Raw genomic sequence first — 14762 nt, 5'->3', positions numbered from 1 at the left:
ATTTCACTTTTATTAATCATTCAAACAATGTTGCATGATAGTCCTATTATCTACATTCTTATAAGCAATGGAACAGGTTAAGTGTTGCATCTGAGTTCACGTAGGTATTAAGTAGCAAACATGGGTTCTAGGCCAGTCTGTTTGACTCTGAAGTTCATTCCTTGTGATAATCCTTTGTTACTGAGACATTCTTTTGATCAAGCTACCCCTCATTTTCATATTTTTGTTTATTGATTTAACTTTTGCTATATGATCCTGTTTGCAGGTAAATGCATCTTAAACATAAACTTGACCATTTTACAGTAGTCATTTGTTTTCCTAATCCTGATTCAGGTGATACTTGAAAAACATAAATGACTTAGAAAGGCAATAGCCAAAAACAATGATATTACTATATAATATTTATAAAATATATTTCACTGGAAATGAGTGTACACTATTTGGAATGTTTTAAGTGAGTCAAGATTTTATTTGAATAACATAAATATTGTATTTTATTTATTTAAATAATTCTTCATTCTACCAAGGAATTATTTAAGGAGTCTCTGGAGTGCTATTTCTTATATGTTAATAAATGATTTCTGGAATATATCTTTTTTCACAAATAAATTCAGTGACTATACAAGCTATTTTTAATTTAGAGATTGTATTATTCATGATATTAGCAGCAAACAGATGGCACACTCACATTAGGATCTTTTGAGGAAAACTTATTTGCAAACAACTAATTACAAAGCATGGGAAGGGTGTGGGAAAATCACAAGGACTAGAGCGTAAATCTGAAGCTGTCATTAGCCCTAGGCCTCAATGAATAAATGAACAGAGAGTTTGCTGGAATGAAGAAGGATTAAGAGTTGCATAGATTCAATACTATTTTTTATCCAACTACCAATAACATTCTTCACAGAATTAGCCCATCAATGACAGATTGTATAAAGAAAACATGGTTCATATATACTATGGATTACTACGTAACCACGAAAAAGAATAAGATCATCTCCTTGTGGGATCATGGATGGAGCTGCAGGCAATTATCTTTGGCAAAGTAATGCAGGAACAGAAAATCAAATATTGCATGTTCTCACTTTTAAGTGGGAGCTGAATGATGAGAACTCATGGACATAAATTGGTGAACAACAGACACTTAAGTTGGAGGGTGAAAGGAAGGAGAGAATTAGAAAAAAAAAATAACTATTGGATTCTAGACTTAGTTCTTGGGTGACAAAATAATCCATACAACAAACCCCTATGACACAAGTTTACCTACATAACAAACCTGTACATTTATCCTGAGCACATGAGCATTTACTAAGATGGTGCCATTTTGTTTAATCCATCTTCCTGGAAATCATGTTGCTGAATCCCAGTCCTGATCCCTACTTTTTTGCTTAAATACTGTTTTACAAGAGTGATCCCCTCACTGTTCTCTATGCACATATCTAGTGTGAAACTTAAGAAAGGGGTGAAGTTACTCCATAAAGGATATTAGTCCTGGTGTTCATGTTTGTGTATGTGGTAACTTACATATAAAGAAAAGGCACCTCTCTTAGCTTTATTCTGAGTGCCTCTTTGTTAGTTCTGTCTCGAGTCTATGCTCCTCACAAATAGCCCAGCATCACTGGGGCATCCATATTAATCAGCTATGATAGAATAACTGCTCAAATAAGATTTTAGGGCAGGCAACTTTGTACCTGGGATCTGTTCATCTGTTTACATGGATTGGAATCTGAAATACTTCACCAAGTCTCTCAATGTCAGTTCCATTCCTTACCCTATTATATATGATTTAATTCATGCATTGAACTAAATGGTCATGTTATATAATGACCATAAATCTGGCAGTGATCGCTGTCTAGATCAGGGGAATCCACACAGACTCCGCTCCTCCTGCTCAAGCTCTGAGTGCTACCTCATACAAGAGTGTGTGCCCACACTGTGGACTTCAGCCATGCTTTTACTGAGAGGTCTCATGCAGCCACACCCTTCTTGTACTCCCTCCTCCAATTATTCCAATACTCTTTTCCCTTTTCTGTCTTCCCTTAGTCCCCTTCATCAATCATGTATCTATGTTAAACATATCTTTATTATTCTCTGTCCTCAATTGGTACTCAGCTTCACCTCATTTTTCATGTCCATAAACCACATTAAAATTTATTTTTTTTGGCTGCTTTCTCTTAAAAGAGTACCCAACAGAGATACGTTATTCAATAAATGTCAACTTATATTATTATTTTACTTCTACCCATTCCAGACCCTGGAAAGAACTAGCATCTAGGATTTTCTCTGAAGTTAATTGTCAGTGCTGTGTAGCCTAACTCAAGTATCTCCTCTCTCACCCAAACATAAGTGTTTTGGGGATGCAGGGAAACAGGGAGAAGTGGACCTAAAGCTTATCTTAAAACCTCCAATTATTTTAGACTCATATGGAACTATTTACTAGGATGTGGAGACACCATGTGTATTAGTTCATTCTCACTGCTATAAAGAACCTCCCAGGACTGGGTAATTTATAATGGAAAGTTTAATTGACTCACAGTCTCACAGGGCTGGAAAGGCCTCAGGGAACTCACAATCATGGCAGAAGAGGAAGCAAACACGTCCTTCTTCACATGGTGGCAGGAAGGAGAAGTGCCAAGCAAAGGGGGAAAGCCCTTTATAAAACCACTAGATCTCATGAGAACTCACTCACTATCACAATAACAGCATGGGAGCAACTGTCCCCATGATTCAGTTACCTCCCACCGGGTACATCCCAGGACACATGGGGATTGGGAGAACTACAATTCAACATGAGATTTGGGTAGGGACACGGACAAACTATATCAACTTGCAAATTCCTACCATAGCTTCTTTGGTCTTGTTGTGCTCATATATGCCTTCCAACTTGATTTTCTGTTAATAAAACAGAAACTCCCACTTCTCAAACTCTTCCCTATCCACTCTACAACCTAATATTGTTTTTCATTCAACTTCTAAAAATGCTCAACTTATGTTGTCCTTTGTATGATTACCATTTCTGTGTATGCTTTTGTCTCCAATTTTAGCTCCCTTGAGGATCCCATCTATCTAATGGGATAAATGTACCAAAGCATGCTCGCACGTGCAGACACACACACACACATACTCATGTTTGCACATCCATGAAATTAAAATTTTCCCTTGAGTCCAGAATAACTAGTCAGAATATAAAACCTTATAGTACATTAAATCAGAATGAATAAACAAAGCCCAAACTTACAACTGTATCATAATAAAACCTTGCATGTTCAACACAATTTATCCCAGCATAGGGACTGTTCAATTAGACTTTCTGATGGTAAAATTTATTCTAAATAAAACCTCACCTGCATGCTGTGCCTTTTCTACATAAGAATTGGAGAAAACTATGCAGATCCTGCACCTGTTGAGTTATACAGAAAACCTACAGGAAACCAAGAGTGCAAACGTTTGCGATTAAATACAAAAGAATAGAATGAAACCTTAGGTGGCTATGGTTTCTGCTGTTATTTTAGCTCTCCATGCTCTTGTACATCACATATCATTAGCAGGCAAAAATCACATAATAACAAATTACTAGCCTTATGCTCAAAGTTCTTAGACAATGTGTATTATGGGAACATCTATGGCTATTCTGAGCATACAAAATGATTAAGCCAAACAGAAAGGTTATCACGTTGCGTTTACGAATTTTGATAACTAGTGGCTGTGTAGTACGCATGTCTGTGACTCTGGAGAGCAGATTTAGGTTCAGCCTTGTGGCAGCTCCTGCAGGTGCTAATCAGGAGAGCTGCTGTGACTAAAACTGAAGTGGAAGTTGCAGCTGCCTGGAAGATGACTGTCATTAAAGCTGCCTGCCAGTGGCAATGCAGAATCCAGACTTGATTTTAGAAACAAAACGTGACACTTGAAAGTACTTGGACACAGGGTTTATAATTTTCTAATGGTGGCATTGTGTCTTTTCATCATGAATGGAAATAAAATCTTTAAACAATTATTGATATAAAAGTTACCCTATAACAAACTGACTAAATGTGAACATTTCCAAATTTTCTTCTAATTTATTTATAATATGTATTTTGGCTTTGCCATTAAATATAGATGTGTTTAGCAATTAAAATTAATTAAAGCTGCTGAAACCCTGTCTTTACTAAAAATACAAAAATTAGCAGGGCTTGGTGGTGTGCGCCTATAGTCCCAGCTTCTTGGGAGGCTGAGGCGAGAATTGCTTGAACCCAGGAGGTGGAGGCTGCAGTGAGCCAAGATCACACCACTGCACTCTAGCCTGGGCGACAGACAGAGTGAGACTCTGTCTCAAAAAAAAAAAAAAAAACAAAGACAAATAAACAAAAATTAAAGCTCTGGACAGAACTAGAGGATAATTCTGAATTGTATAATGAAAGTGGGAATTACTTTTTTATTATTTTGCTTTATTACAATATGGTCATATTACTTTATCACAATGAAATTAATGTAATTGATATAAAATTTGGCTCATTTAAGGACAAAGGTTAATCTTGAGTTAACATTGTGTGTGTGTGTGTGTATACACACTCAATACTCTGCATTTATCCTTTGTTTAGAAAAAATAGACCCAGATTTATGTAATTCTTTCTAGTATGACAACATATTTAGGGGAAAAATGACTTTCAGGAAACCTCTAATACCTATAAACCAGAATGTTTATGACTGCTAATGGATTTATTAAATAGTGTTATCTTAACTATGTTATTATTAGTCTGTTGATTCTAGATGATAAACTATAAAATAATCGCTATGTAAGAACTTAAGTTTTATTAAGACAAATTTGGTGCTTAGAAAGTAGGTTGATAACGTGAAGACATGTAGTAGTATTTTCCAAGGGAAATAAAGTGAAGATGAGTCACTTAAGTGTTGTATTACAATATTGGTATTTGGCCTCAGATTAAAAGAAAAATCACCTCTTCTCCATTGCTATATATCAACAAATATATTATTTCTTTAGTCACATGCATATTCTATTTTATTTTTTAAATAAGTGAATACATACTGAGAAATAATTAAGATATGTCTTAGTCCAAAACTATTTCATGCTATCTTGCCTACAAGCACTTTCCTACCTTGTTGGATATTCTTCCTATGCCTTTCAGGCTCTCCAATAGGGCTTCACAATTGTGCCACATCTTTGCCATATACTGTATACTTAACAAATATTAGTTTACTAAATGAATGTTTCTAGTTTCTACTGCTACAACTGAAAGGAATTCAACCTGTGATCCTTATCTGTCTGTGCTCCAGATAGCAGAAAGTTTGAATATATGAAAGATTTTGAAGTAGCAGAAATTAAATATCTGAAAATTTATGATTGCTAACAAAAAAAACCCAAAGATTGTTGTTAAGAGTACACATGTATCATAGTATTTTTAAAGATAATTGTAATAAAATGCCTCCCGTTTTAGTCATTAGGATCTAAAGTTGTCATGTTTTTGACCATCCAAAAGAAAAAATGAAATTAATCTACAAAATCCATGAAAGGAAAAACCAAGGAAATAGGAAGAGATTTGTAGAAACCTCTCATATTGCCACAAAATAGTGCCAAGTAAGGGCATTACTGTCTTAGACCATATGAATACTTTTACACATTTTTCAACAAGGAAATGTACTGGTGCCTATAATAAATTACACTCCAGGTAATATAAGTCCTAGAGAAGGCATAAGCTTTGTAAAAAAGAAAGAAAGAATGTTACTGCTTGAGAATATGAGACTGCCAAAATGCTATAGAACTTGCCTCTTTCTATGGATGAGTTTGCCACCTCTGCTTTCAGGTGCCAAATGATAAATTCTGAATGTTTTTGTATAATTTCAATGTATGTATATAATAAATGAATGTAAACACAGGGGTTGCTCAATTCAATCACTGTTTAAGTTCCTATAGAATGCTAAGTCATTATATCAATTCTTCTACTTCAATCCGAGAATAATTCCTTTAGCTTAATGGTTAGTGCACGTCAACTGCCCCCTAATTAGTAGTTTATCTCCCAGTTCCAGGAACCCACTGCTGTCAAAAGCAGGGTTTCCTAATGCGGTATCCAGAGTGCCCTTGTCAACAGCACATTTGCTTCGGTTTTTGTTACTTTTTCTCCCCTTCTTCATATGGGTTCAATCCAGGTCTATTATTATATAATCTGAAACATAAACTAAAGTTTTTGTAGTTTAAAAGTCATTATCCTCTCAGCTGAGACTAAGGGAGTGAGTAATGTGAGAATGTAAGATACTATAACGGGGTCAGTTCATGCATCATCTCTTAAAATATACCTGATATAGCTGCATTTTCTATACATGCCAAAGACTTGCTCTTTATGAAAATCCACACTTACAAATTGTTTCCTTAAACTCTATACGAGTTTCTGTTTGCATCTCTTCTTACATAAATTCATATTAGAAAGTGAGTAGACTTTTCACATGCAAGCTCAAATTACTTTTGGATGTATATTAAAAAAATCATTTCCTAACCTGAATGAATATGAGTGTCAATTTTGTGGACATTTTAATTAGGAATCATTTACTGGGAATAGTTATAACAGAAGTCCATGAAATTTATAGATACAGATGCCCAAATTCACCACCCTTGTAGATTCCTATGTAATCTTGAGAAGCATCAGAATATCTGCATAGCTTTTAATAATCCACAGGTGAGTATTTAAATTTCAAAATCTATTAGATTGAAAAATATTGCTTTAAGTGAGATCTCCTATGTGCACATTAATACATCCAAGTCTTCTTAGAACATATGGTGGAAAGAAACAGCAGTCACAAATAAATTGAAAAATTGAAATTTTATTGTCTATGTCCTGACCTGTTCTTTAAAAGAAAGTAAATCTCTCCCACACCTTTCTCCAAAAACACCTTGGTAGAAGTTTATTTGACTTATCTGGCAGCTCACTGAAAAGCTTTATTCTCAGGGCTTGTCTACGTTTGATCTAACAGAGGGGTTCCTCTGCATGAATAGCCCTATCCTCAAGATATTTGTCAAGAACAATTAGTGGCACTTGTTTGTCATCATAGCTGCTTGGGTAGCATTACCAATTGGAGATAATAAGAGGCTGATCAAAAAATGTAAAGGAAAATAATGTGGAATAACATGTCCACAGGGGGCTTTCAAAGCTCCACCAAATTCCTGGTGTTATGGTTTGGCTCTGTGTTCCCACCTAAATCTCATGTCAAACTGTAATCCCCACATGTCAGGAGACAGACCTGGTGGGAGGTGACTGGATCATGGGGACAGATTTTCTCCATGTTCTTCTCATGATCATGAGTGAATTCTCATGAGATCGGATGGTTTAAAAGTGTGGCATTTCCCGGCCACCACTTTCTCTATCTCCTGCCACCATGCAAAATACTCCCTGCTTCCCCTTTGCCTTCCACCATGATTGTATGTTTCCTGACTGTATGTTCCCCAGCCATAAGGAACTGCGAGTCAATTACATTTCTTTTCTTTATAAATTACCCAGTCTCAGGTAGTTCTTTACAGCAGTGTGAAAATGGACTAATACACCTGGGAATCTAAAAGCCACATACTTGTTCAAGGCCGTGCACATACTAATGAAAGACATGAAAAGGTGCTTATCCCTGCCACTTAGTTGACCTCGAGGGTCTGCACAAGCAAAAAGTGTACACTAAGTCAGAGTTGTCAACTGCCTTCCACAGCATTGAAGATGTGTTTCCAATATAAGCACAGCACTCCTAAGCAATGTCTGGCAAATACATTAGTTCAAGGTATTGAAGGAAATCTCCTGTTCAATCATTAGCTGACCACTCACTGAAGCAAGCAGAGACTTGGCTAATAAATGTGACAAAAAATTCATAATCTACAGAATTTGTCCAGAAAAGTAACTAAGGAAGCAAACAGCAACAATAACAATCTCCAAGGTAAGAAGGGAGGTGATCTGATTTTCAGAGTTGAAACATCATATTATTTAAAATGTCCAGCTAAAAAAAACTATGAGATATGCAAAAGAACAAGATAATATGAGCCACAGACAGGAATAAAAGCAGCCAACAGATGCCACTTCCAAGAAAGCCTAGATGTTGACCTTAGCGAATACTTTAAATTAATCATTTAAAATATATTCATGGAACCAAAGGGAACTGCATTTAAAGAACAAAAGGAAAATATGAGATAAATTTCTTACCAAATAGAAGATAGAAATAAAGAGATAAAAATTTAAAAAATGACTAAATAAAAATTCTGCAGTTGAAAGTACAATACCTGGGATTTAAAAATTCATTAGAGAGGATCAATGGCATATTTTAGCAAGCAGAAGAAAGAATTCACAATTTCAAAAATAGCTTAATTGAGATTATCCATTTTAAGGAAATGAAAAAATGGTATGCAGAAAGATAAACAGAGCTTTAGATATCTGTTCGACAACATAAATTACATTAATATATAATGGGAGATGTTAAAGGAAAGGAGAATGAATAAATATTTGAATACATAACAGCTAAAATCTCCTGAAATTTAATTAATCTGTACATCTAAAAAGATTAAAGAACTCCGAACTGCATACATTTGGATATCCACATGTAAATATATCATAATCAAAGCTTTGAAAGGCGAGTACAAAGAGAGACCCTTGAAAGTAGCTTAAAAAATTATTCACATATATACTCAGTAATATTGACATCAGAAACCACAGAGACCAGAAGTTAGTGGAAGTACATATTCAAAATGCTGAAAGAAGAGATTGTCAGCCCAAACATTCTATCTTCTGCAAAACTATTCTTCAAAAATCAAGGACAAATTAAGACATTCCAAAATAAAAAGAGAATGTGTCACTAGCAGATGAGCCCCAGGAGGAAGTTTTTATGCTTGAGAAAACTAAATATTAACTTGAATCCAAAAAAATAAAAATAAAAAGAAATTACACTGGTAAATCTAACTATATAGGTAAATAGACAGTATAAAAGTAGTTTTTATTAGCAATTGTTTTATTTTACTGTCTGATTTAAAGCACGATTGTGTAAAGCAATATTTTAAAAATATTGTTGATGGGCTCATAATGCATAGACATGTAATTTACATGAGAATAATTATACAAAGGAGGAGAAATAGAGCTGTATTGTAACAACTTTTAAAATATGTCATCCAAATTAATTCAGTAGTAATCTGATCTAGATTTTCAACTAATATGTAAATTGTAACTACCAGGATAATCACAAAGAAACTGACACAAAATCATGTAGTACGAGAAACACCTAAAGCATTAAGATACAAAATATAAACATGAGCAGTTTTAACAATTAGATCAGCAATAATTGATTTAAAAATCAACCATAATAACAACACTGAAATAATCACTTTACTATGTTGGTGTTTACCTTTCGATATGGTTTGGCTCTGTGTCCCCACCCAAAATCTCATCTCAAATTGTAAATGTCATGTGTTGAGGGAGGGACAAGGTGGGGAGTGACTGGATTACGAGGGCGGTTCCCACCACGCTGTTCTCATGATAGTAAGTGTTTGACAGTTCCTTCTTCACACTCTCTCTTGTCTCCGCCATGTAAGATGGCCTGCTTCCCCTTCTGCCATGATTGTAAGTTTCCAGCAGCGCGGAACTTTAGTTCAATTAAACCTCTTATCTTGATAAATTACCCAGTCTCCGGTATTTCTTTATAGCAGTGTGAAAATGGACTAATAAAACTTTTTAGTCTTTTTTTAAAAATGTTCATGCGTACTTGTACAGGCTTATTTATCTTAATTTAACATTTTTGGCCTCAGGTTGGTATTTGAAGTATCAGGTGGAAAATTTTTAGACATGTTTTCTGCATAAAGTGAATTCTGTACTTATACACATGGAAACTGGTATTTTATGTTACATGTAACTAAAGATGTATATTGGATTCATGGCATGTGCTCATGTATGTTAACATGTAAAATATTTTAAAATAATTGCTTATGATTTCATAATCAAGCTGTGAAAGTTAAAATTAAATTGCATCTATGTTTGCATATTTTTGTGATTTAAAGAGCTACCAGTAGTATACATGACATTACTTGTCATTTCCTTAAATAATTGAGTTTTTTTTTGGGGGGGGGTTCTTTTTTTTTATTGTTATTATACTTTAAGTTCTAGGGTACATGTGCATAACGCGCAGGTTTGTTACATATGTATACTTATGCCATGTTGGTGTGCTGCACCCATCAACTCGTCAGCACCCATCAACTCGTCATTTACATCAGGTATAACTCCCAATGCCATCCCTTCCCCCTCCCCTCTCCCCATGATAGGCCCCAGTGTGTGATGTTCCCCTTCCCGAGCCCAAGTGATCTCATTGTTCAGTTCCCACCTATGAGTGAGAACATGCGGTGTTTGGTTTTCTGTTCTTGCGATAGTTTGCTGAGAATAATAATTGAGTTTTATCATATAAAAACATTTTAAAGAAATTTTTAACCGCAAAGTCTTAAAAGCATATTAATAAGCAGATGTTGAAAAAATTAAATTAAAATTTAAAAATTTCAAATAAAATGTCCCATTGAAATGCTTTTGGTTTGTGGGCACATGCAAATTTGTTTGGAGAAGTTATTCTCTCAGCATTCCCTTCACATGGGGATTTATGTGATGTTTGTTTTCACTAAGGAGAAAAATGAAAAAGCGATTTCAGAACCTGATTTGATTGCTTTCAAAACAAACAAACAAAGTGCTTTTTTTTTTTTTTTTTTTTTTTTTTTCTGGTGGCTTTGGGATAATTGCTCTTCCCTTCAAATCTCTCTCTCTCTCTCTCTCTCTCTCTCTGCATGTACGTGTGTGTTTTTTTCCTTTCTATTTTCAAGGTAGGTTTAGTAGGTTATGGGAAAAAAACTTGCTTAATTTACTTCTTCCTTTTGAGAGATATTTTCTTCTCTATATTTTCTTATCTTACTCTCTGAAGTCTCATTTTAGGCTTTTCAAGTTGAGGAGTTAATAATGCACATGCTGGATATTTTTCAACTGTTAAGCGGTCTTATCTAATAATCTGATTCCAGAAATGATATATCCTCATTGCAATTCTGCCTCTAAGAAAATTATATCGAGAGCCATGCCACACAGTTACCTATTCATTATCAATCCCATTACCTATAAGATAGTGAAGGGGGAAAGCCCTTGTCAAATGAAAGCACTTTGGATTAAATTTTTTAAAAAGTTAAGGAATTTACATAATTCATTTTAAGGATTTAAAAATATAACATACATACACTCATGCCCTCAATAATTGCTAACTTTAACATCTATGCTTATTCTTGAAATATATGTGTGTGTATATATATGTGTGTATATATGTATTGCAATCTGCATACTACAGATGCAGTAATTCAGAGAAATTAAACTACTTTCCCAATGTCATAACACTGAGATGTGGCAAACACTGGAAGTAAAATATCGGTTCTAATTTCAAAGCCTATTATCCTAACCACTATTCCGTCTTGAGGATCTTCGGCTTTTACAATTGTCATCAGTTCTCTGTCTTTCACACACACAAGACACTGATTTACCACTCAACAACTCTAATCATACAATCGATAATAGAATATAATAAAATTTCCATTACTTTCATTTATACCATTCAAGTCTTACAAAACTCACACATTCGGATATGCTTTAAAGTTTTTGCAGTTGGTACGAAAGCTACATTAAATACATATTAGACCTATGCCTTACAGAATAGCATAAGATTTGTAAGAAATAATTTTTTTGTTTTGTTTTGTTTTGTTTTGTTTTTGAGACGGAGTCGCTCTCTGTCGCGTAGGCTGGAGTGCAGTGGCCGGATCTCTGCTCACTGCAAGCTCCGCCTCCCGGGTTCAGGCCATTCTCCTGCCTCAGCCTTCCCGAGTAGCTGGGACTACAGGCGCCCGCCACCTCGCCCGGCTAGTTTTTTTTTTTTTTTTTTTTTTTTTTTTTTTGTACTTTTTAGTAGAGACGGGGTTTCACCGTGTTCGCCAGGATGGTCTCGATTTCTTGACCTTGTGATCCGCCCGTCTCGGCCTCCCAAAGTGCTGGGATTACAGGCTTGAGCCACCGCGCCCAGCCAGAAATAATTTTTTTTTTGAAAAGAATACTAATTAACTCTAGGTAGTTTTTAGTGCCTGTAAGGTGTAAAAACAAAGTACAACCATAGTAAAGCTAATAATTTGTAGTCGTGATTTTTATTCCACCTCTTTTAAGTTAGAGATCAAGTTATGTGCTGAATGAAATTTTAAAGATCATCTAGTCTATGTTACTGATAAGGAAACTATAGCTCAGAGGTATTACGTAACCTCTCCAAAGACACAGAGCCAGTTGGCATAGGAGTTGGAATAATTTCAACATCTCCGATTGCCAGGTCAGTTTCTCTTCACTATTTATATGTACAGTTATACAGCTTCTCTGCAGGGTTTATATGAATTACCTTACTAATAATATTTTAAATAACAACTTTTAGTAAAAACAGGCGCAATCCAAGTCTCTAAATACGTATAACATTTTATTAAAGGGTCAGATAATCCAGGGGCATTATTATAAGGCTGACTTAATACATAGTTAATGGAAAGGTTATATTAGTCTATAGTCTCTCTCCCTCTCTCTATATATATAGTTAGATATATAAGATATATCATATGCATATAAGTTATATATATACATATATATATAGAGAGAGAGAGAGAGTGAGAGAGAGAGAGAGAGAGAGAGAGAGAGAGAAAGAGTGTTTATGTGATGATCCTGCAAGTAAGTTTGCATTACTCATTTAGTTGTACTCCTAAAATCAGCACATACATTTCATGGTGTATATTCAGATGTTTTATTACTAAAATTATTTTTGGTAGCTTTCTTTACATTAATCTGTAATAAAGTTTTAAAGTCATGGTCAACAATGAGAAAACATTTACTTTCAAATGGAGTTTGATAAATGTAATTTTAGAAAACTGTGAGGTGATGAATGTGTTCATTAACTTGATTGTGGTGATTATTTCACAACGTATATATAAATCAAATCATCATATTGTACATCATGTATATATGCAGTTTTATAAATTCTACTACAAGAAAATTGGTGAAAGGAGCACATACATGCTCATACACATTACACTTTGTTTTGCTTGGCCATAAATTGGGTGTATAAAAATTTGCTGCCATCCTAATATGTAATTATCCTTCCATGTTAGATTCCTAGTAGATACTCAGGTATTTCAGAGAAAATATCAAGAAAAAACACTGACCCTGCCTTGCAAACACCTATCATCAGATATTTGTTCCCTATGTATTCAAGGTTAGAACATTTTAAAATGTAAATAAATTATACATAAAGGTAGACATGATGATTAGCCACTTACTATAAGAGACCAAGAACTAATATTTCTATAACATTTAATAACAAGTTATTCCTATACACATTTTCTTCAAGAATTTTAAGTTATGTAGGCAGATGTCATTTATTTTCCCCATATTTTTGAATAAATGTAAAAGAATTGTCATTCATAAAGCATCATGATTACTGGTGATTAACTGGATAAATTAAAAATAACTTATGTATGTCAATTTTTTAAACTATAGAACAGGAACACAATGTTCACTTTTTCTATTTCCAAGGATTTCTACAAATACCAAGATAAGGCAGGAGAAAAGCAATTGCATACCGTAAAGAATTTTTCTTCTTTGTCTTCTTTCCTACATATACAGCATGAGGTAATTACTAAATTTCTTTCTGTAAAAAAAAATTGTATTGCATAAGTGTATGATATTATTGACTGTTTATGAGTAGGTTTTCAACCTGGTTTAGAATTTTTTCTAGGTTATAATTTATGTGGTGTTAATATTTTTGTCTCTCTCAATATTCATCCAGTAGGATTTAAAAAAAAAGTCTAGTTTTGTTTTCCAACTTGGATTTACTCAAGTTTAAGTTTGACATACTTTATTCTTCTTCTTGCTTATCTTTAAGAGGAATCAAGAGAATTGTTGGATCTATCAGTGTTTTCAGGGGAGACATAACTAAATAACAACAGAACATTTATTTTTATACACACACACACACACACACACACTCTCAGATTTTTATGTTGGTCAGATAAACAACATCTCTTCTGTCAAGCCTAGGAAGTCTTAGCCCAAAAATAGAATGTTAAACAATATATACTGATGTTAAAGGAATAATGGATACTTCGCTTTATACATATTCCTAGTAAACCAAGATTTTATAGTTGTAGTAATTGAAGCACTTTTAAAAGCACAATTTCATTAGACTATAATCCAGCTAAAATACCATTTACAAAGGTTTGGGTCATCATTTTTATTACAAATGGTTTTAATCAAAAGAAAATGCTTAGAGGAATGGAACTGACCAGTATTTTTTATAATGCAACAGCTCCCCCATCTTACAGACAAAAGAATATAAACTATTCTTTTTTGATATATAATATTAATAAGGTCTATATCATGTAGAGTTAATTAAATTTTATTTTCTTAAGTTCTGTTGGACTTGATATATTTTCTTTTCTCTTGTAAAAAGACAAATCTTATCATGGATATATATATTCCAGAAGTATCTGTTATATCTACATAATCTTCTGAGAAGGTAAGAATTCATACAGAACACTGAAAATGATAGCTCAGCCACTAAGATATTAAAATTCATGTTGTAAGGATGAATAAATACAGTATCCTGGATATTCTAAGGCTTTTTTTTAGCATGTTCTGGGAAAATACTTTTTCCATTTATCTCTTTGTATGCTTTAAAGTGATGTGTTTCTATTTGCAGTCTTTTTAAACATTTTC

At 34.0% G+C, this 14762-nt stretch overlaps 1 long non-coding RNA gene across 1 annotated transcript in view; it reads right to left on the bottom strand.

Annotated features, from left to right (window-relative positions):
• The window catches only part of LOC126959623 (uncharacterized), a 38576-nt gene that overhangs the window by 5438 nt on the left and 18376 nt on the right, over nucleotides 1–14762 (bottom strand). Inside the window, exon 2 of the long non-coding RNA XR_007727585.1 lies at nucleotides 13628–13695. This is a non-coding gene — a long non-coding RNA (uncharacterized LOC126959623). The remainder of the gene's footprint in view (nucleotides 1–13627; nucleotides 13696–14762) is intronic.

Source organism: Macaca thibetana, chromosome 7 (genome assembly GCF_024542745.1).
Source record: "Macaca thibetana thibetana isolate TM-01 chromosome 7, ASM2454274v1, whole genome shotgun sequence".
NCBI lineage: Eukaryota > Metazoa > Chordata > Mammalia > Primates > Cercopithecidae > Macaca > Macaca thibetana.
The sequence above is the reverse complement of the archived record's forward strand: the minus strand, read 5'-3'. Positions and strand labels throughout refer to the sequence as shown.